This window comes from Strix uralensis, chromosome 2, assembly GCF_047716275.1.
Source record: "Strix uralensis isolate ZFMK-TIS-50842 chromosome 2, bStrUra1, whole genome shotgun sequence".
In the NCBI taxonomy this organism is placed as follows: domain Eukaryota; kingdom Metazoa; phylum Chordata; class Aves; order Strigiformes; family Strigidae; genus Strix; species Strix uralensis.
The window spans coordinates 45,992,882-46,016,472 of NC_133973.1; the positions used below are offsets into that span (position 1 = coordinate 45,992,882).

At 39.6% G+C, this 23,591-nt stretch overlaps 1 protein-coding gene across 6 annotated transcripts in view; it reads left to right on the forward strand.

Moving 5' to 3' along the window:
• The first annotated feature begins 5,868 nt into the window (after nt 1–5,868).
• Nucleotides 5,869–23,591, forward strand: part of TAB3 (TGF-beta activated kinase 1 (MAP3K7) binding protein 3) — a 47,460-nt gene continuing 29,737 nt past the window's right edge. For 2 of the 6 annotated variants that reach the window (XM_074858582.1, XM_074858584.1), the window contains exon 1: nt 5,873–6,097. The gene's annotated coding sequence lies outside the window, so the exon portion shown is untranslated. Of the gene's footprint in view, nt 6,098–23,591 lie in introns of all 6 variants that reach the window. The other 4 variants (XM_074858579.1, XM_074858583.1, XR_012627512.1 and 1 more) reach the window with 3 other exon arrangements.

Consider the following 23,591-nt stretch of genomic DNA (forward strand, 5'->3'; position numbering starts at 1 on the left):
GGAAGTATTTCCACCAGAGTCAAAACACACTGTTCCTTCCCTCAACAACCCACACAGCTCTAACACCCTTTATGTCTCTTTTGCCCGACAAATATGAGTAGGAAAGCAAAAAAGAATATAAGAAACATTTGATCTTCAGGCAGTAGTGCTTTCTGTATGTTGCACAAAACTCTCATGCATTCCCATAAGGACAGGTATTTCATTTCTACAGATTGGGTTTTTCTGACCCAATCATTCTGACTGCTCTTATGAGCAACCATATCTGATGCGATGTGGTAATCTGCTATCTGTCCATATTCCTGTTCACAGGATAAGCTGGCACTGAGCAATAACTGGGCCACTGTACCAAAGTACTATCTCCCTTTCAAATGTCACACCTCAGTGAAAAATCTGGGAACTGGAAATACCACCCTGATACTACTAGATCCGATTATAGGAATTGTGGCAAAAATGTTACTCTCATCTTGAATGGACTGCAAACCACCAAATCATGCAAAATTAAGAAAAGCACATGTGATCTTCTAGCATGACAATTTACAAATGTAACTCTTAATTCCTAAGAATTTCAAAATCTATTACCAGCAATTTTACTAATAACCAGTCTAGGTAAATCTATATAGCACATGTAGCTTGTAAATGGTCTTACACCACAGTCATTGTGTCCACTGCGGAAGTACAGCCACACCTAAGATAAGAAAGGACAACTAATTTTATAGAATACAGTAGTCCCACACAATAGCACTGGCACAGAAGGAGCAAATGACATAATTCATTTAAATTCCTGCTACCACAGGGGAACTCCAGGTATTTAGAAACTGGAATTGACCAGGGCACCAAAGGTAACTGTAATGAAAAATACCCCCAAAGGAATCAATTCTATATATCATCCAAAGGACAGTCTTCATGTGGATTTAGAAAAAAAATATATCACAAATCTTCTTTGAATTAGCCTTTGACCCCTAACAACAAAAATGCATGCTCATAAAGGCATACATGCAAGCATGTCTTTTCACTTCTCTCACACTACATATCCCATTGAAACATTCAGAAAACACTTATGCCACGACACTTACTTTATAAGTTATTACTGATTTGGTTCATCAGTCTTTCAGCACCAAGTAGCTCTAGTGACAAGGACTGCAGCAGTTAAGGAGACTCTGCAAAGCAACACTTTGTTTTTAAGCATGCTTATGAAGAACCTGTATTTGTGTAGAATCTAGTTCTTCTAAGTCACAGGCGAGAAATCTGCAAAGCAGCAAACTCAATTATGGAAATTGCAAAGAGAAAAATGGAGACTGCTGTATAGCTCTTCTTTGGGGAGAGTGAAAGCCAACTGAAAGGTGCATGCTGGCACTAGCTCTACTGCTCTTCCCAGTGTCTGCGTTGTACTCTGTGCCAAAAGACCATTCCCCAAACAGCAGCAGAGTTTTGTCCCCACTTGCTAGACTCACTCACAGAACTTGAGAATACAACGGCACGCCTCGAAAACATTCTGGTGTATGCACAGATGTGATCCCAGTGTTGTATGTCTGAAGTGGACAACACCAGACACAGAAAACATAATAGTGAGGGATAATGTCCTCATTTACTGGACATACATGCATGCTTAGTCATACACCAACAGCTTCCCCAAACTGCGTTAGGTAGCCCTTCAGAGGGTGTAACTAACTGTTGCTTAGATCTGCACTTCATAAGGCAGAAAAGATTACACCTCAAGACAAAGTAATAACATTTTTTGAGTGTTCTTAGGAATTTTTTCCATTTTCTCAGAGGTTTATTTTGACTTCTCAATTTTAGTATTGCTGTGTTTACCCTTTAAGTTCCAAGATATCTTCATTTTGAACTCAGCTTCTTGATCCATGATCCCTATTAAAACAATAAACATTTTATTCTGTTTTCTCACAGTCACATGGCTGACATCACTCTGAAATGGAAAAGATAACGAGGGTACCTAGTAGAGTCAAAACAGCTTTGCTGCAAAAGGAAAAGTACAAGAAGTGATGCATATGTCCAAAAAGTTTTGACTAAATTTGGAATCTAGTAGATGAATTGTGCTCTAGAAATTGTTTTTAGGGCATAGAATTCACCTTAAAATGAGGAAAGGCCAAGGATACTTTCCTTAAAATGTAATGAAAGACAGAAGTGAGGTGGTCTTATAAACCAAACACACAGGATTTATTAAAGAACAGCTAGATGGATTGAGAAGTTTAAACTGACATGTCAGGACTAAAAGATTCTGTTTAATTCTGTAGGCAGAATTAAAATTGTTATAGAAAGGATATCCTTCACTGTGAGCTCTGGTTCTACAGGCTTCCACCTAAATAACTCTGCTTAGACCCTGAAGTCTGCAGCTTCTTGTATACAAGTAAACTATCACAGGAGTCAGCAGGATCTGACACTAACACAGCTGTTACCACAGTCCTATAGATTACTCTGCTTAGACTTCATTCCAAGATAAGTACCTTCTGTATGGAGAATGGTATGAAAAAATGGCACCTCCTTACTCTAGACACACATTCCTGGCTTTTTTTATAATGATGTTAGTTACTTCAAGTACACAAAGACCAAAAAAATGTTACTTCTTCTTGTAACTAAAACTATGACAAATGGATTCATGCTGTATTCTACTTTATGCATCATCAAATAGAACCGCTGGGTATATTTCAGTGACAAAACACACATTACTGACCACAGTGTAACAGGCAGAAAGAACTCGGTTTGACTTTTTAGATTCAAGACTCAGTTTACAGTGCTTACACTGAAAAATTACACTTTTGATTTGTAAATGGAACTAACTCAGTATAGGAACCATTCAGACAGAAAACATATGGAATCCTAGAGGCCCATTTTATCAAGATACTTTTCTGGCTGCAATTCTTGGGCACAAACATGCAGAAAATTGCTTTCTTCCAAAACAGGAAAATTAGATTGCTGTTCATAAAGAGAAAAGGGGAGCAGAAGTAACTACATTTTTGTTCTGCTTAAAAATGAATGTAGCGTGGAATTTAAATCCCAACCTGAGGCCTTTCAAAGATGGGCAGTAATATCTGCCATAAGCATTAAATTTAAAAAGTCACACAAAACCCAGGGGCATTTTCATCTAGAAGTTATTACAGAACTGGATTTAACAATGAATTCCATTCTACTTCGAGTTACTGTCTGAGCTGCAAGTATTGAGGTCTAGTTTTCAAATTTTTCATTGCATATATTGCATTTTTTAAAATACAGAGAAAAATGGTGATGTATTTCAGACCCCTGTCTAATACACTGGTTCTCACACAGCTGTCTAAGAACTGCCCTGATTAGTTAGTGCCAGCTCTCCTTGTTTCCAGCTGCTAAATCCCATTAGAAGCAGCTAAAAATACATTAAATACTTTCCTAATATTACTTTTCCATATAATCAATTGTTGTAGTTGTCACATGGATAAGAGGAGACAGAAGAACTGGATCAGCAATAAAATGAACTCCTTTCAGAGATGTGTTCAGCAAAGTCAAAACATACAATCTTTGATTTCTGGGGTAATCAGGCACCTAATACCCATAAGGGGTTTTCTTCCAAATTCTTAAGCAGAGGACTGGCTCTGCTATGATTAATCATGAAGCTTCAAGAGAGATTCATTTGCCAGTAGCGCAGTCCTGCTCTCAAATCTATGACTAGCTAAGAGCAGATGAAAAACACAAAGTCTCTGCAATTTCTGTTGCAACTCTCCTGCTTTGAAAGTGGGATGGGTGCAGATAAATCAAGCAATTGCTAGATGATAGCCTTCCATTACAGTCTATTGCAGAGGATTGCAGCGGAAAAGAACCATTTCCAAATAAAAATAAAGGATTGGTTGCTGCTGAACTGAAATGGAGCCATGGAGCTCGCTTACATGATGCTATGCTGGTTCGTCAAGACATGCTGGAGCTGCAGTACAGGGAGTTTACAGAGAGACAGTGAGAAGCAGTAAAGGTTTGACTTGGATGTTGATTTGAAAGATCTGGAAGCAACAAATGACAGGATGAATTAAGACAGTAGCTGGACAGCAAAAAAATGCTGAACAAGTCAGGGGCAGTACATGTAACCCAGGGCACAGAGACTCACGTGCGTAAGGATCAACAGCTACACAAAGGGCCATTTCTCACATTTTAAGAAAGTGAGACTACATAGAGCTACCAGAACTACTCATGGGGTCCAAAAGCACGCATTTATATTTGGAAACGATGGATTTTTGCTGAGGAATGTGCACTTCAGCATCTTGATATTAATTCCAATCATAGGATAAGAATCAGTCTCTGTTAGATAACAGAATTGTTGCACCAAGTTCCTGTTTACTTCTGCTTTTACATCTTGCCTCTCCAGAAATGCCAGTCAGGCTTGGCTTGTTTCTGATGTAGGGATTAGAATACAGGAATTCCTTAATTAACTTCACGCAATCTCTGACACGGGAGCCAAGGCCTCCCCATACAGCAGAGGACACGGAGAGTCAGTAATGGCAATACAAGATAGATGGCCCCTCCTTTCACCCCTTCACCCTGCACTTCCCAGATCTCTGAACCAGAGAGAGACAGAAGGTGGTTTCAGGAACTTAGCACCTGCTCTGATTAATTTCTTTGCAACAGTATTTCTGTGGCTCTGATGAACAGCGCTAAGAAGAAAAAAAAAGATCTATGAAAGACAGATGCTAGCTAAACAAAGAAAAATATTGGAACACAAAAAGAAGTGAGAAATCATGGTCTTTATCATTTGGAGGAGACCCTTTAGACCAGCTTACACAGGTGCACAAGCAGAACGCAATCTTAAACTAAGGCCCAGCCTGAGGATGAAAAATCAACGTACGCCCACTAAACCATCTGCAAGGCTCTGGCCTCAACAGGAAGATTTCAGCCTCTGTTGACGTTAATGAAAAGCCCATGTTGGATCAACCTGTATCATCACAACTGCCTGAAGTCTGTCCTGCAAGCAGAGGGACGCAAAAACATTACTCGGAGTGGCACAGCATGATGAGAGCTTCGGGTAGGAACACAGCACAGCACACAGGCATTTTTATGCCAATAGCTATGCCCTGCTTCATGTCCACACACCTTACTGTCGCTGTCAATATTCAGAAAATAAAGCCCAGAAGTTCCGATAACCGCCTGACCACGCTCGGGAAGAGGCTCTGGCCAAGGGGAAGCCCTTACACAGGGGTGCCGGCTCCCACCCGCTGCCCCTGGGCCCGCGGCCCCCGCCGCCCTCCCGGCAGCCCAACGCTCGCCCTGCCCGGGCCAGCCGCGGGCCGCCGCCCCCCGCGCCGCGCCGGCCTGCGCAGCGCCACGGCGGCCCAGCCGCGGTCCCCCCTCGCGTGGGCGCTGCCGCGCACAGCTCTCCCCTCCGCCGTGCCGGCCGGGCGCAGTGCGCGGCCCGCAGCGCCCTCACGGAGCCCCAGCGCCCGGGGGCCGGGCCGGTCCGGGCCGGTCCGGGCCGGGCCAGGCGGCTGCCAGCGAACCGGAACCGGCGCCGGGGAACCTTTATTGGACCGACCTGCGGGGAGAACTCGCGGTACGACGGCGGGGGGAGGGGGGACGAGCACGGACTCCGCCGCGCGCCCGCCGGCCCCCGCCTCCCCCCGCGGCCGCTTGTTACCGCGCGCGTTCAAACCGCCCCCCCCACCCGGTCTCGCGAGAGCGGAGGCCGCGGGCGCGCGGGCCGCGCCGTGCCGGAGCCCGCTCGGCGCAGGCCGGGCCCCGCCCCTCGCCGCGCGCCCGGCGGCCTCAGCGCCCCGCCCCGAGCGTGCGGCGCAGCCCCGCCGATCCCGGAAGCGCTTTCCGGCCGTGCGCCGCGCTCGGGGGCCCCCTCCCCCCTCTCCCCCTCCCCCTCTCGCGGAGACCCGGTGCCGCCCGGAGCCCCCCCTCCCCCACCCCCTGCTCCGCGCGCCCTCACCGGCGGGGGACACGCGCCTCTCCCGCCCCCCCCCCGCCGGCTCGCGCCCAGGAGGCGCGGGGGGGCCCGCGCGGGGTGCCCCCCCACACCCCCCCTCCGCCAGCGGCCGCCGTCTCGGAGGCCCCGGGGCAGAGCCGAGGGGCCGGGCGGGCGGGCATGCAGCCGCCGCCGGAGCCGAGTCCCCATCGCAGCACGGTGAGGGGGCAGGCCCCGCGGACGGGACGGGACGGGACGGGACGGGGGGGTGGGGGGGGCGGGCGAGGGGGAGGTGTGTGGGAACTGAATTTGTGGGCGGGCCGGGCTGCCCCGCTGCCGGGGCTGCCCGGTCAGGGAGGGAGGCTCAGGACGGAGTGGGGGATGAGACCTCCGTGCTGCCCCCCTGTACACAGGGTGGTGGGGTGACCCCTAGACACCCCCCCCCCCCGCCTCTCCCCGGCCATGGGGGAGGCCGAGTGGGAGCACGTCGGCGGTCCCGGGGGAGCCGGGCTGCCCCGGGGTGGGGGTGTCCGCTGGGGTGTGCGGGGGCTGGGGTGTGGTGATGGGAGGTTGCTCGTGTTGATGCTGGCTCTTGTTTTGCTGCCGCACTCCCCCGCACCGAGCAGAGAAAACTTTGGTCTTTGTTTTTGGAGCCCTTTGGAGAGGGTGGCAGGTTGACTGCCCGGGGATCCTGCCCCAGGATCCGCTTAGCAGGTGCTGTGGTGTCTGCTGGGCCACAGATGCTGCTCTTGCTGTCTAAAAAAATTTTAAACAGCAAACAAATTCACAGGTAGGAGAGCTGCCACAGTCTCTTCGGCGTGTTGACTGCAGTATGATGCTGCTGCTGTTGTGGCTTGGCTCTGGAGATAGAAGGCCCCCAAGGGTAGCAAGGCCTTAGTTATGCTCTGTCCAGAGTCTTGTCTTCAGGTCAGACTTGAGACTTTATCGGTTGTTTGTACTGGCTGTTGGAAAGAATAGCGTGGGTTTTCTGTTAGTTTGGTTTTTTTTAATATAGGTGGATATAGTGAAAGGATGCTACTCTTATTTATGGCTTGATACAGTTCCAGTGTTGGCGTTCGACTATGCAGTTGGTGTGTTTTCCCCTTGTTCAAACATGACTTGTAATGTGATATTGGCTGTTCTTTCCCTTGTTTAAGCAAGGAGGAAACAAGGAGAGGAAAGGCAGTTGCTTAGATGGCTTGAGAGTAACTATACTTTGGAGTTTGGTAGAGAATCTCTGTCACTGAAAAAAATGGAATGGGTCAGGTATGCCACGCTGGAAGCTAATGGAAAAACTTAAAGCAAGATGCTATGTTCGGGTAAATATGCATAAAACTGTCTTTGAAGGTTTCAGTGGTAACTAATTTGAAGATGCTATTTGTAGTCTATTAATATCTTTATAGCTGATGAATACAGTAGATATTAGCTAAATAAAGTAATTAGCTAAAAAGATAGCTATTAGTAATGCTTTTATAATTGCTTTTATAATAACTACATTTCAAGATATTTCAGCTCCATGTACAGTAGCTTTTCTTTTCCCTTCTTCCATTCTAAATAAATACTGAGAGTGGATAGGCCAACCCATCCCGCTGAGGTATTGATAGGCATCTGTTATTTTTAGTGCTGGTGTTCACTGTTAGAAAATTGAGTAGTAATTGTTTATAGGCTTATGTTCTGTGACAGGTCCGTTTGACCAGTTCTGTTTTCAGACGCCTTAGTATAAAAGAACTCTAAAAACTTACAGGTAAAGTCTGCATGGTCAAAGGTCAGTGTCTGTTCTGATAGCTTTAATTTTGTTTTCCAGATCTGTGAGAAGAACAATGCTTTTTTCTGCCCCTTTTCAAGCAGATTTTCAGTTAACATATTTCATGTAAAAAGAAGAAATGTTAAATTCATTTCCTCTTAGTAGTGAGAGAGGAACAGGATTCTTAAAAATAAAGTATTTCACAACATTTGTTAAAGCCTGCCCTTTGTCCTGTCTTGTGAATGGTGTCAGTTGATAGGAGCAATCTGAAGAATGCTGTAACAGCCTGTATTAATGTATATATAGACTGTCTCAGTTCATCCATAAATTATGTATCAAGTTTTACACATATTAGTAAAGGATAATAAAATCAGCATTTAAGTCTGCCTTTAATCTTAAACCTTTTGATTTAGGTACAGTGACTTGGATTAAGTGTGATGGATGCTTATTATGAAACTATACTTTTATAATGTATTTTTATCTGGCTTGGGTCATAACCTTTACTATAAGTGATTGCAGATAAATGTAAAGAAGGTATTGTGAGATCTGTCTCCATTCTTTCTTGTTCTTTCCTGGATTTCATCGAGGTTCCTTTTTCCTTCCATTAGTTGTCATCTTGAGGAAGACAAGATAAGTTGAATAGGTGTTGTGAAAATGTGTCGTATTTTCCAGCCGGCTTTGGCGAGATGTCCATGCTGATGTCTGTACATTGATTTTCAGAGGAGTAATGGTAAACAGTAATCCTCATGGTAAAGGATTCCTTTGAAGTCATCCAAGAGAATATATTAATACGATTCTTAAGGTGATCCGATAATAGCTTGTCTTCTTCTATTCCCTCTCAGAAATTATGTAGTGCTTAAATGAAGTTAAGTTTTTTGTTGCACTGGTCTGTAGATGCTTTCTCCTGACTCTAAACCTGTGATGATTCATTTTGTATGTATTTTTAAATAGCATAAGTAGTCTTAAAGAATGACCTGCAAAAGTATTCTTGGTTAGGATCAGAGTTACATGTTTCTTTATGTACTGCAGTGCATAATAAATATAAAACTTAAGAAGATGTTTTATTATTTTTCAAAGAGCTGTATCTTCAGGTGGGATGATAGTTCAAATCTTCTACAGCAGCAGTGTTTTAGTAAAATCACTAACAATACAAGCAAGAGCCTTTGATTTACTCCTTGACACCAAAGATATTTTAGTGATGATCCAAACATTGAGTAAATGGTCAAATCTAGTAAATTTTGGATAACATCAAGTCTATAATGTATGTTTAGTCATCCAGCTCAACTATGGTATGACACATGTTGCTCTAGGAGTCTCTGTATGATGCTCTTTCCACTGCCGTGAGCTGAACTAAGTGTGTATGTACCTAAATTTATGCATACATAAATGTAAATAAAGGTATTTGCAGTGAAAGTTATTTTTGTTACATGGTACATTTAAAAGTCAGGTAACAAATGGAGAGTGAAACTAAGAGAGAGTTTATACAAAGCCTCAAACTTTTTCATAAGCACCTATTGGACTACCGACTGCAAGTGTTCACGTTACAAGGTAGAAATATCTGTGACTTGTGGTTTTGCAGTATTTTTTCCTGTCCCTGTTACTGCCTTTACTCAAACAGAAAAATAAAGCTAAACTGGAAATTGGTGGTGGTGCTGCCTAGTGCAGTAAACTAATATCAGGATACTTTCAAACCCCTGCCAAACTTTTGTGGTATTATTTGTCTTTTTTTTTACAAGTTGGATCTATCCTTTCCATTATGTCCGTAAAGGAAATTTTCTGTAGACTGTTATTTCTCTATGGGCATAACAGACTAAAATATTGTCAAAAGGGCAATATTATCTGATTCGTTTTCTTGAGATAGAATGTGTAGTGATGTCATGGTGCCAATTCGCATGTGTGAAGCATTCTTTCTAAATGGGAAGATGAGAGTTTTGAAATACTTGTTTAGACTCATGTATGCAAATGTTGAAGGTGTTGGTTGAAAAGACTTCTAGAATAGGTTCTTGTACTCTGCCAAGCCTTAAAGTACCAGAGTTGTCCTTCGAAAGGCTTTCAAATTGTGAATATGGTAGTAATGCTATGCAAATTTGTCTCTCCAGCTTCAGTCAAATGATGTAAGTTTGACCTGACAGTGTAGATGGTTCTGTGGCACTGAGTATCGATTCTGAGTATCTCTTACTCTGTATGAGGTGGATAGTTGGTCAGCGCCTTCTGTGCTGCGTCAGTTAGTGCTTAAAAGGTGGCACTGTGGTATTAGTATCCGGGAGACTCATGTGCACAACTACCAGAAGAAACATCACTGAAGCCTTTTTTTATTGACATGAGAAGCTGAAATACATGTGGCAAAATCCAATAAGAAGGCAAGACAAAGTTACGATGTTGCTAATAAACCATACAGATCAAGATGGGCAGTGAGTTCTTCTGTTCGAGTTTTTTCTTGTTCCTTTTCTCTTTTTTGAAGATTAATTATACTAGGTAGATCACACTCTGTGTGTGTCTCAGTTTAATGTCAGAGTGGAACTAACATTTCAATATCTTACACTCCATTGATTGCTACATTGAACGTTTCTCCCTCTTCAAGTACTGTTTCATAATAGCCAGCATAGCACTGTAGTATAAAAGTGAAAAATGTTATCTCTGTTAAGGTTATATACAGCTTTGTGTTCTTAAGAAGCATTAGTTCTTGAATTCCAGATGGGCTTTATTTTATTCAGGGCCTGAATTTAAAGTAGTGGTATTTTAAAAGTGTCTTCAGTGTATTACCAGGTTTTGTCCTAACCTAGTTCTATTGTAAGGAAAATTACTTCTCCTTTTGCTCTCTTCAGAGGGTTGTATAAAGGAGAATGGCTTTGTAAGCAAACAGCAAAGCTACAGAATTGAGATAAAGGTTATTCTGTTATAGTAGTTTTCAGTAACCTGACTGTCACACCTTAAGTATAGGTGTTTTCCTACCTGCATGTGGGTTTGCTGGTGGATAATTAAGAATGTTTTCTTAAAAACATCTTTCAGTAGGTTATGTTCAATCAGTCATGTTCCACACGCAATATGCTTTAATGAAATACTTGCTTTCAAATGAAATTGTATATCCTCTAAAGTGTGTATTAATTTGAAAAGTGGATCAATTTCTGTGAAATTATGGTCGCTCTAGGGATACTTTTAGAAAAAAATTCTAATACTATCAATACTTGTCTTTGGATGTTGTGGCAGAAAAAAAATTGGATACTTTTCTAAAATATCTTCAGTATTGACTGTTTTGTCAGATTTGGTAACAAGATCCACAGCGGTGCTAGTATTTTAATCTCGTTGCAGCTTTAAGCTTTCTTTGTTCCCTTCCTTGGTTATGTTCTAAGGTAATTTGTCCTCAAGTCTCATCTGTTTGAACAATTTGTAGCAGTTTAGAACGTCACAACTATTGAAAATAGCTGGTGAAAGTCTTGTTTTGTTCTACGTATGTCATAGCGTTTACCACATTGGTATAAATTGTCAAGCATAATTCTTTTTGTTCTGTGAGGAGTTCGTATACTTTGACTTTACTCAAGCTGTGGACATTTATTCCTAGGACTTGAAAGAGTTATGGATTTGTTTTCTTCTTTGTTTTTTGACATTGAGTGGGGGATCAATAATAGTTCAGAGCAAGTAGAGTGCGTGGGTTTTTTGTTGGTTATGATTTTTAATTTTTTTTTCTTTTACCTGGGTGTTGTGCAAGTTACGAAAGGAATGTAAAATTTGTCTTTCATGTTGATGCTCTTGAAGATCAGCTTGCAGAAGTAGTAAGTCAGGCACTAGGTCTTTTGTGGAGCATTACTGTTGAAATGTATCTGCCTTTCTTTCCTGAAATTCTTAAGATTATCTTGATGTAATGTCAGATCACAAATGATATGTCCAGATAAGGCAGTGTTAATTTGGTACAATTTCACTCTGTTGCTTCATATTTGCTCAAAAGGTGTTAATAAGATAAATTTCTACTAGCAAGCATTTCTACATCAAATACCATCTTTCTTCCCACTGCTGACTTGAAGGTGTTAAAAACTTTTTAGTATTTTGTGGGTAATTCTATTGAAATGCCACTATGTGTCCTTTCCTGGTACAAATCAAGTTTTAGCTGCTAGGTGATCTGGAAGTGTACAGATGTGGCTTCAGTAATCTTGGAATTGCTAAGTGCTGTAACTGAATTCAGAGCACTTACATGAAATTATATTTTAGAAGAGACATTTTTGTCAGTGCTTTTGTAGATTAGCATGGGTTTTGCAAGTCATTCATAAGTTTGAAATGTACAGCACAGGGCAATAGTTATTTTAGCCTGGGTCTCTACTTCATTTCCTGGTGTGAGGACAGCATCATAAAAATGTGGTTAGAAAACTTTGCTTGCTGTTCCTTCTTCATAAACATCAGTGTTTTATACAGGTATTTCAAAACAGATCTCACTGTTGGTCTGAAAATGCTTCATGTGTTGTGAACTTACGAGCTTTTTGAATAATTGTTCAAGATGATGTATGCAGTTTTGTGCTTTCTATACTGAAGACGTTAGCCTTCAATGTGTACAGGTCTCAGTAGCAGGTAGTGACAGTGAGGTAAGTCCCTGTTCGCATCCAGCTTCCTTCTGTGTTGATTTGAGCTTATTAGCACTTTCTGTAACAGACATATTCTTTTACTATTGTTTTCTTGGAATAACCAATTTAAAGGAAAAGGGGACAAAAGGGGAAAACAGTTTCTACCATATCCGTTGAAGCGGAATTGAGTTCATAAATGCAGGATGTAGACCTTCTTAAATGAAATCTGCCTCTTTGCTTTTGAAGCCCTTTCTCTAGATACACTAAATTCTTCTTTTGCTTTAAAGAAAGTTTCAAGTCAAGTAAATGTTCTACCTGCCAATCCTTTTCTAGATTTGGGAGTTGAAGTAAATGAGGCTGAAGGTAGCCTTAGGCCTAAGAGAGACCTAAGTAAGATCGTCTCTTTTGATCTGTCATTAGAAATTATATTCTGCTGTATTTTATTTTTTTTAAAAAGATAGAAAAGAGTCCAAAAGTCACAAAGTACGGAAATAGAGTCCCCTCATCTAGGAGGAGGGGGTCTGTGAGAGGGAGATGAATTAGTGGCTTCTGTAGAGGACAACTTGTAAGTCTTCCAGAGACAGGAAAGAAACTTGCTCTCAGCAACTCTGTGTGGCAGGCCTTGATGGTTTTAGTACCATTAACTGGATGACATCTTCCTGTAGTGATGCTGACATTGAGGGATCTTCACTGATCTTTCCTCTTGTTACTCAGCGAGGCTTAGTACCAACAACACAGACATCGCTGGTACTGTGACAAACAGTACTTCTATTTCTGGAGAAACTCACGGTCACTTGAAAACTGCTTTTCCCTAACTGAGACCACTTTCTGTAAAAGTTGTAACAAAAACACATGACAGGTCTCCTAAGAACGTATGTTACTCAAGATGTGATCAGGGCACGAGGCTTGTGTTGTTTGGTTCTGATCTGTACCAGTTTCAGTTTTGGGCTTTTCATTTTCAGAAGTCCTAGTGCAGTTTGTTCTCATCCATTAGTGAGAGGTCAAAACACAGCATTAGTGGACAGGTGTCTTCAGTCTGATGGAGGATTCCCCTCCTAGGAACAACAGAAAAGATGAGGGAAGAGCTCCTTCTCACACACTTTAAGGAATCTGTATCTTCTCAAAGAAAAAATTCTGGTTACTCTTCTGGTGGTTGGGGGAGGTGGAGGAAACTTTTAATTGCCAGTTCTGGACCCATGGAAGCAGTCCCTGTGGGGACTGCTGTTCACGGAATTGATCTCTCTAAACACTGAATGAAGAGGCATTGGTGTTAGGGAACTGGCAGGAAAAGATCAAAAGAAGTTTGACTCTATTCTTCTGTGAATTCAGTTTAAAAAAACCACGCAAAACCAAACAGCAACCCCCCAGTCTTTTTCTGTTTTTTTTTCCCCCCTCATTGATTCCCGTTCAAATCTGCATCATAGATCATTTAGTCCATCTTTCTTCAAAGAAGTCTAAAGAATTATCTTAATGTCTTTTGTTTTTTGAGAGGTCCAAAAGGTAAGGTTTTCATAAGTACTCAGAGTACAAGAAGAAGAGGAAAAGAAAAGGAAAAGGTTTAAGTATTTTTCTTTGATTTATAGTCTTTGATTCAGGAGGGAAAAAGTGATTATGACATTCAGTATCTGTTGTTCTTATGTTTTTATTATGGGATAGAACACAGAATCTAGGCAATACAGATGTGTCTTACGGTAAGAGTTGTGCTCTCATGACAGCAGCGTATTTCTGCTTTGGGGCTAAAATTTGCCTGAACATAGTTATTGGTCAATTGTATCCACTTGTCCATTCACAGAGTATTTGAGTTCAAGCTTTGTTAGCAGTAGTTTATAGTAAAGGTTACTGATATTTTGAATAAGTTCCTAAACACTACTTTCTGAACTGAGCATGTTTATATATTTTTTTGCCACTGTTGGTTGTATTGCCATCAGTAAAAATGGTTAAGATGACTGCTGCATGCTTATGTGGCACTCATTTTTAAATGAAGCTATTTATGGTACAAGCTATTTAGTCTGTTCAGAAAATTAAAAATCTACATGCTTAGGGGGAATGCAGTTAGACTTGCTTAGACCTTTCTAGTGTTTGCTTTCCCCGAGTCTTTTTTTTTTTTTTTTTTTACTGCAGTTGGTTTTTGGGAAGTTTTATTTGGCTTGTTTTGTTTTCCCAGCAAGTGTATAGTATGCTTAAACTTGTAGGGCAAGTTATTTCTGTGTATAGTAGAATTTGTGAGTTATGAAAACACGTTACTTAATTGCAAATTATCTTAATTTTTATTAAACTATAAGAAATGTCAAGCAATCAGAAAAACTTGATGTTTCTGGTTATTTGTTCGTGAGTAGCTATGATCCCATGTTATGTAGTATGAGCATCTTTGTTGCTTGGTTACCTGGTAGTGTGTACAGCCTGACAGAATGCTACTAGAAGACTATGCAGTAGACAGGTACTCTACAAAAAAATTTCTTGATTTTTTTCAATATTCAGGAAGTATTGTGATGGTTATTTCAGGAATGCATTCTTAAAAAGCAGTAAAACAGTTGTATTGCAATTGTATTAAACAGTATTTAACTAGAGTTCCTTTAATGGTTAATTACATCACTAGCTATGAAAAAAAGAACGCTTAAACATTAAATACATTTACTAAGGTGTAAACCTCAAGATTGAATTATAATGGATTGTTATGCATATATTTGAGTACATGTAAGTTGTGTTCGTTTTATGGAATAAGTTACAAATAGTCAAAGATGAGTAACTTCTGAATATATTAATGGAATTGTAAAACTTTCTGCTGAATAACTTTTCAGGAGGGATCTCTGAGGATTGCAAACTTTTTAGATGTTTTAGTTCTTTCATGATGCTAGATTAAACTCATCACTTCTGTGCATCTCATTAACATACTAAGATTTTTCAAGCACAATATAGGCACTTTGTGTAGTTTGCACTGCGTTTGGCTTATTTTCTCAGTTCTGTGATTCTTGTTTGCTAATCCCTGAAATTCATCCAAAACTAATCTGGACTGATAGCCTTGTTTTTCCTGTGATCAAGGCTAAGAACTCTCTAACGATTCTTCCAAATAAAAAAGAAAATGAAGACTCTGAAAGGCAGGTTTTCAGGGAAGTTGGGAACAATCAACTATTCACTAAGGTTTAGGTTCCTGCTTGCTTGGATGTCAGTCATTTGGATTTCACAGGAATAGTGACTGTTCTATCATTTAACCTTGAAAATAAGACTAGAAGCATTACCTGTTTTTCTTCAGTGTCTAAAACACTAAGTGAAGTATGACCAACCGGATACGTTGGTTGCAACCAGAACTATTGGTTGCATAGTTGGTTGCAACTATGAGGTGCCTGTGTGTCCCAGGAGGAAATCTGCTAAATGGAATCAAAGATATATGGCTTGGGCTGCTTTCGTAATGGGATAGTCTAAATTCTAATAGTCTTTTCTGTCTTACCTAAAGGGAGAGCCTGCTTTTGAGGTCTTCCTGGTGGGATCTCATCATGACATTGGGATCTAACACTTCTCTCTCTCAGCCCTGGCTGGCCGCTTCTGTCTCAATGTTTTGTATTCGATTTTAGCACAAGGTTTCATGGGGTTTTGAGGTGAATCAGGGAGCTAGTATTTAGGGTTTGTAAACCAAAGCTCAGCTTTAATAATGTTCAGTTTGCTATTTGGTCCCTAAACATTTGTGCTAGTGCATTGGGAGGAGCAAGCATTCTAAGGAAAAGAGAAGCAAATTCTTTTTCAGAATTACTGTATTTTTGCTGGTTTAAAGTGGTTATGAAACAGTGAGATGAGACTTCCTATGTGATAATTTTCTCTTGTGGAAACACCCAGAGTTTGTGCTGTAGCTAAACATTTTATGCCAATAAAGACTTCCCTGGACAAAGGGATTTTTTTCTTCCAAAACTTATTTCCTGAAGTTAAAGGGGTTTTGTATCTCATGCTCACTTGTTTCAATTTTTAATGCTTTTCAGAGTTCAACAATAGCAACCCCCCCCCTCCTTTTCTGGGATTGCCATTGTTTATTTGGTGTTTCAGTTGTGACACCATATGCTGGAGAAAAAATAGATGGTTTGGGGTGTTCAGTATTTCTTTTCCCTTATAACTGCGTATTTCTGTCTCTCTACATGGAAGGGAAGTAGACTGCAGCCCTATGCTCCCTGTTAAAAAAAATTGTAAGAAGCTTGATATTTGGCTGTAGTTACATTTGTAATTTTTTTTTCTGTTAATTATTTTGCATTTCTGATGTTTAAGGATTTTTTCTTCTTCCTTTTTTTTTCTGGAAATAGCGTTCAATAGCACCTTAATCAGAAGTTCTAACATTACAGGATTTGCTAGTAAGTTAAGTCTTTCTACTGACACCCAGACTAGCCTAGGTTACATCTATTCTATTATATAGTTTTCTCTGAAGAGGCATATTTGGTTTACACTAGTAATTTAAAACCTGACTTAAAATGTAAAATACATCTGAAAGTTCAATTTTATTTAGGTAAAAGCAGTATGAACAATTGTGTAAATTGGGAACATGTCATTTTGAATTCTGGTAATGAGTTTTCCTTTAATTCTTTGGCTCTTATTTGACAGTGATCATTTGAATTTTAAAAGTTGCTTTTTGTAATAAATTATTAATTCTCACCCTGCATACAATTTAAGCATGCTGTTTATGGTTCTTTGATGATGGTGTTCAATTATGGACAAGTTTGGTGTACATGATGTAAGTAAGTAGGCAGTCAGTACTACAGTGTTTGAACTTGTAGCTTAAATGGATGCTTGTTTTTCTTTATGTGAAGTTTCTGTTTGTTCTGGAATCAGTTCAGTTGAATTGAGCGTGTATAACTACATAAAGAATGTCTTTACTCTTACACATACTTGGAAATTTGTTTATTCTAAAGGCAGTGTCTCATTAGAAGAGTATTTTGTCTGTGTCCAGTTAATTTACTTTTCGAATACATAGAAAGTTGCTCTTCTGATCAAAGTGAATGGTTGGGTGTGGAAACCTGACGCATTATCAAAGTAATACAGATCCTGTATTTGAGCAAGTATGTGCAGAGAATCGAACGCACATTTTCTGTTACAAGTGTTCAAATTTGTGTGAAATTTATTTTTAATTGACTTGAAAATTAGGCAAAATTATAATAAGGTAGTTGAATTAAGAGTAACTCCATAGGTTAAACTGTTTATACAATAATGGAGAATTAGTGGGCTTCAAGTATCCCAGGTCTTGTGTATACCCTGAATGGAGCCTAGTAATCCTTCCTGGTAGAAGTTTGCTAAAATACTATACTATTATGCAAATCTGGTAACTATTCTTTTGATTGTGGTTCTCAGGTAAATTTTGTTTTTAAAAAGATTCCACTCTTTTTTAGTCAAGAAAAAACCCAGACCTTAAACAGTACTGAAGTTGGGTTACAATAATGGAAAACTGGTGATGTGAAATAGTAATTAAGGTAAGAATCAATGACTTCTGTATTAAAAGGGTTTTTAAAAAGATAAGTTATCTTTGTTTTTTAAATCTGATGCTGAATCAAAGGAGCAGGCATCTTACAGAGGTATCTGAATACTTAATTGGCATATTTCTCCAGCAATTGGAAGGAACAGAGAATCTGCATATGATATATAGTTGAACTTAACAGGTGTGCTATAGTATTGCTCAGCTTATCTGGCCATTCAGGTATTGAAAACCAAGTTTTAAATATACAGTTTTATTTAGCAGAATTATTCTTAAAATGTGCTTATCCATAGCATTTTAGAAGTACGTTTAGATCTAATTTTCAGATAGGCTTGAGTTCTGTTTCAAAATAAAGTAATACTGTTTAGTTGTCCAGAAGGTGTAGCATTGCTTTCCAACCTGTAGGGGAAGAATGACACAGAGAACTAAAATAGAGACCCTTCTGAATAAGGCTTTTGCTTAAGCGGCACTATGAATGTCAGAGATTTTCAGCCTCTTCTTTCTCCTCTGTCTCTTCTAAAACCAGAGAAAACCCAAAGCCTACACTTGAGTCCAGGTCATGCAAATGCTTAGAGCTGTGATTTGTGTTTATGCTTGGGAGAATTCTGAAGAATTCATTGGGCTGTTTGGTTTAGCCAAGGATACAAGGATACTTTGTGCTGTGATTTCAGAATCAAGGCATCAGATTACAACGTTACTTTAACATATTTTTGCTTTCAACTACTTTTTTGTTCTGAAATGTACAAATCTGTCACTTTGTGCTGCTTGTGTCTAGGGCAGACACTATCTGTCAGTTACTGGCTTCAGGGGAATGCTCTGGTGGCAGTGTGTTTGACTGGCGGGGGGATGACTGCAAATTATTTTAAACTTCAGATTTTTCTGCTGTCTAAACTCCTATTGTATACAAGACTGCATTTGATTTGCGGGAAGATACATGACCTTGATTTTTTCCCTCTGTGTTTTCAGCAAATGATGCTCTTCTAAGACTCCAGGGGGTTAGACCAAAAGACATGTGTTTCAGGTTGAAATTCTTCATGTCTAAATGAAGAGCTGGGCATGCTCCATATTGTTAATCTCTACAAAACATATGGACGTTGCCACTTCTTAACAGTAAAGAAATTGGGAGATTGGTTAAAGAACTAACTTAATACTGCATCTCCTCCTTTGCAGAACCATCTAAACAAAGAACCCACTGTACCATATCAGGTGAAAGAAAGATTTTTACATTCTTGCAGCTTGCATCTGCAACCACTCAAACTATTGGATGATATCTGTTGCACTTCTCTGTTGTGAGGGTGAACAGCACTGAGCACAGCACAAATACTAGGGCAATTTGAGTGTAGTGTAAATAATGTTTCAAACAGTTCTTTTGCTACTGCTTTATCAAGTTATCCACAAGACTCCGTATATCCCATAAGAACAGAGAGGTCTGTTAAAACAAAAAAGGACAGTGTTTTTGGAGGATGCACCTACCTTGAGCTGCTGGACAGCATTTTCTTGTTTTAGAGAAGTGAAATAATCCAAACCTCTTTAAGAGTAGAATGAGTTACTATTTTAAGTTGAAGTTGTCTTCAAGCCTGTTTTTTTTTTTTTTTTCTTCTTCTAAAGCAGGATTATGAGGATAGCTTCCTAAAAGGGAAGAGAAATCAGCGCAGGTTATCCTACCAACCTTAATGGAGTACAGTAGAGTAGATCAGTGTGGAAATGATCTGGCTTTAGAGATGCTGATTGCTTTAAGTGGTTTAACATCCATGTTTAACTTACATTTGGAGGAATATTTGTTGTATAGAATAAAAATAAGGTATATTAAAAACTGAAATTGTGAATACAGACTTTTGGGTGAAACGCTTTGAAAAGCCAAATACTACTTATTCCTGAAAGTTTCAGAAAGTGTGCTTCATTCATCTTGTCTCATATTCAGATTTATATCTGTTTTTTTTTTCCTGTAGCAGTACCTGATGAAAGTGAAATTTGCTCATAACTTTATCATCAGCCATGCAGTGTCAACTGTAGAAAGACTGACTACGAGTAAAGGACCTTTTTCCCTTTGATTTTCATACTCTAAGCCTAATTTTGTAAAGCCACAGAGTTGTTTAACATGTTTCTGCTATGACTTGTGATCACAGGCTCTGTGAAAGAGGGATTTAGCTCCATCATCACAAAATCGGTCTTTTTATACTTAGCCATGTGTAAAACGTCATGCATGTGCCAGCCAGGAATTGCATTAATCTCATCACTTGGATCTGAAATTTTCTGACCTGGTACCTGACCAACAAAAATAAACAAATGTTATGCCTGATGACCTGAATACTGACAACCTGCCTTTGCAGACAATGTCACTGAGTAACCATGGTGTCAGGACTGCAAACAGTTTTCCTTAACCTACCAAAGTCATGACTGAAAGCCTTTGAGAGAGAGCTAAAGCGTGGTCTTTACAATCAGTTTGTGCTGTTATATAGCTATGAGTGACCTATGAGTGATTGTGGTTCATAAAACTTCTAATTTAATGGTAAATTGTTAGAAAAATCGGTTTCCAATCCTGTCCTCTCCCTAGAGCATACAGAAGAGCACCAAAGTTAATTGCCAATATGAAGCAGACATTAATATCGCTTGTGGAAAAGTTCAGTGTTGGTGGCTGCCCTTTTTCTGCTGCCATCTGTAGTTTCTCAGCCTGCCCTCTCTGGTGTTAAAACACCTGATCTGGTGCCAGGCTCTCTGTAAGGAAGAGGACACTCTAAAGCTTTTATCAAGTAAAGCTATTGGATACTGTTCAAGTCCATTGAAGCTACAAGAATTTTGGCAGGAATGCATCAGTGCATTTTAGGATGAAGAATTGTATTCATATTGTGGTCTTTTGATTATCTGTTTTTTCTTGTCTTCTTTCTGGCCTAGGATTATGGAACAAGTGGGTCTGAAATATCTAGACTTCCTCAGGGAGATTTTCCACTGAAGCAGTTCCACAGTCAGGGCAGCTACAGCTTTATCTGAGTGTCGGTTGTTTAAATGTTCCCTTATACTACCAAGGTTTCTCACTGCAACAGTTATAACATAGACCTTGCTTATGAAAAGAGGGAAACTCACAGCTCTCCTTCCACCAGACTCCTTTTGTATCCTATTAGTATTCTTTATAGAGAATAACAAAGCTGGTGCAGAATGAAAATGTTTTAAAATGTCTGCATTGTATAGTATCTAAGGCACATCTCCCCTGAAAGTCAGTTTGGGGCTAAGCCGAGATAAAATTTTGCATTTTAAAGTAATGTTAATAGAAAATGAATGTGGACTTAAAAGAAAACAAGTTATGTTGCAGAAACAAAAATCTAATTTTAAGGCACTCTTCCTTCCCTGCCCCTGAAAGCAAAAGAGAAAAAAAACCAAAACCAAAACAAACCACCAAAAAACCCCCCCAAAAAACCCTAAAAGCTCAATCTAGGGTTTATGACATCTGTATATATGCATATATATATAGCTACATACACACATGTATATATATATATGTTGTTGGCAGGTGATGTTTTTGTTTTAAGGTATCTTTTCTGTTTTACTAGGAAATTGGGTACAGCAATTCCTCTACTATGGAACACAAGCATCTACAGATGTACATGTATGATTATAGATAACCTCAATGTGTTAGTATATTATATTGGACTAAACATATACGGATTAATGTAATGTTATGTGTAACCTCTTAACATGACCCCTTTTTTTGACACTCTTACGGGTGGGTATTCATGCAAAGACTTGTCAGAAGATAGTACAAAACAGGCAAGATTCATGTTATGGTTCCTTATCTTAAAAAATTCTTCTGGAATGATAGAAATGACAGGCATGCCTGTCCACCATATTTTATAGCAATTAGTCATGTCAAAGAAATGTATGCAGTCAGGCCACCAAAGCTTAATTCCGAACGTCGAAAGTGGAAGTTGATGTTTTCTGGTGTGTAGGGAGTATGTGGTTCGTATTTCTCTGTACTGTCAATAATCTTCTGCATTGTTCTGTATTGACTCCTGTCTGTTCCTTGTTTTTTCTGTTTCTGCTCTCTCCTTAGTTCTGTCTTATTTTTTGTTCCTGTGTATATGTGCCTGTCCACTTCCCTCCTCTGTTTCTTCTGTGTAGAGTCATATCCTCCATCATTATGTGTTTGCTGGGGGTCCTGAAATGAGGTCTCATCCCCTTGCTCAACTCCACTTCTTTCTAATTCAGGTTTTTTCTTCTAGTCTAAGGTGGCCAAAGTGTAGAGAGGCTAGTAGTGGTCAGGCCAGAAATACTGTTGCGTATGTGTTCATGCTTCCCAATACCATTTTCTTTCCTTTCTCAACTGGTCATCTTGGGTGTAAGAGTTGTAGTGGCTATAGTATGCAGGCAGTCTTTGCAACAGATGTTGCTTTTTGCATTGTTGTCCGTTATATGGGCTGCTAATAAACTTACACAGGTCATTTAAATTGAGACTAATGCTAGTAGGTATCTCCTTTTATCTACAGGAAAATGAATACCTCTTTACATGTATAAATATGCTTTACAATCAGTTTCTCATTAATGCAGAAAAATGTGAAAGTTTAAGATGGGGCATGTTACAGAAATTGTCTGCATCCTACCCTGTACTGCTCTTCCATATATGCAGTTATCAACAAAACAGAAATCTTTGATGCAGTCAGTATATTCAATACAGAGTGTGTTCAAAGTTTGTCATATAAAAACTCACCAGAGACTTAACAGAGAAATTGTGCTAGTCTGGTTATTTTTAACTGTTGTTTACAACACTATTACTGTTAGCCATCACAAAAGTCTGTCAGAGATATTTCAGAAGCAGGAAACCTGATGTTTGAACAGTTGATTCAGAACTTTTTTCTCCTCTTTCTACCTTAAGAATGGCTTAATTCAAATAGTTAAGTTTCTTTGGTAGCATAAACAATAAAATTTAATTTTTAAAGTTTATATTGTCATAAATCACTCATCCTGTTGCTAATTCATAGCATGGTTGAGTAAAAGGAGTGAATTTAAATTTTGTAGTTCTTGCACAGCTTCAGCTGACTCTGAGAGGACAACCAACTTTGCTGTGAAATTGTTTGCTGAACCACCCAAGTAAATCAAATAACTGGTTAAAAATTCAAATGGTATAGCTTTGAATACATGAAGTACAGTAGTGTGCCTTTTATAGAAATACCATCAGGCTCAGATGACTAATGTGATTATGTTGCTTTTACTCTGCAAATGGACAATAGTTCTTTCAGATGTATTGATAGCAATTAATTTATTTAAAGCAAACATTTTTGATAGGGAGAAGCCCAAATCAAAGTGAGAAGGTGAAGAAAAGTGAGGGAGACATTTAGGCTAATGATGTGAATAGCCATTTGAATGTGTAACAGTTGCTTTGTGAAATTTCAGAGTTAACTATACTCACAAGTTCTATGTGGGTAAACCAAATGATAGTTTGGTTCATCTTTCTTTTTAAATCATTACTGTTGTCTTCAGACTTTTTGAAACTTCTGCCTTTAGTGAATACTTACTGCTTTGAACTCCTGCAAAAGTACATACGTACAGTTTCATTTTGTGGAAGTCTGTTGTGGAAGGACTCATTGTATTTTGACCAGTGGAAATATATTTTGCAACAAAGCCTGTTCTGAATGTCTTACAAGCAAATTGAAAGCATAGCAGTGAATTTGTGATGTAGGAGCAGGAACTAATGCTGAGAATCACTTACCTTGTGTAGGAGCTATCAAACATCTCTTAGGCTGGAACAGCATTAAATTCCTGTTGAGCTGGTTGAGATTCAAACTGGTGACCTGCAGATAACTCTCCATCCAGAGCAATACTCAAGAGACATTTCTTCTTCAAGAAATGCTAATCTCACACTGCTGAGAGGAAGCTCACTTTCTGGCACAATTTGTGTATTAAACAACAGTTTGTTAGCTTAGTTTCCCTCTAGTATAAACCTAAGCATCTACTAATTGTTAAACCTGAAAATATGAGTAGCAGACT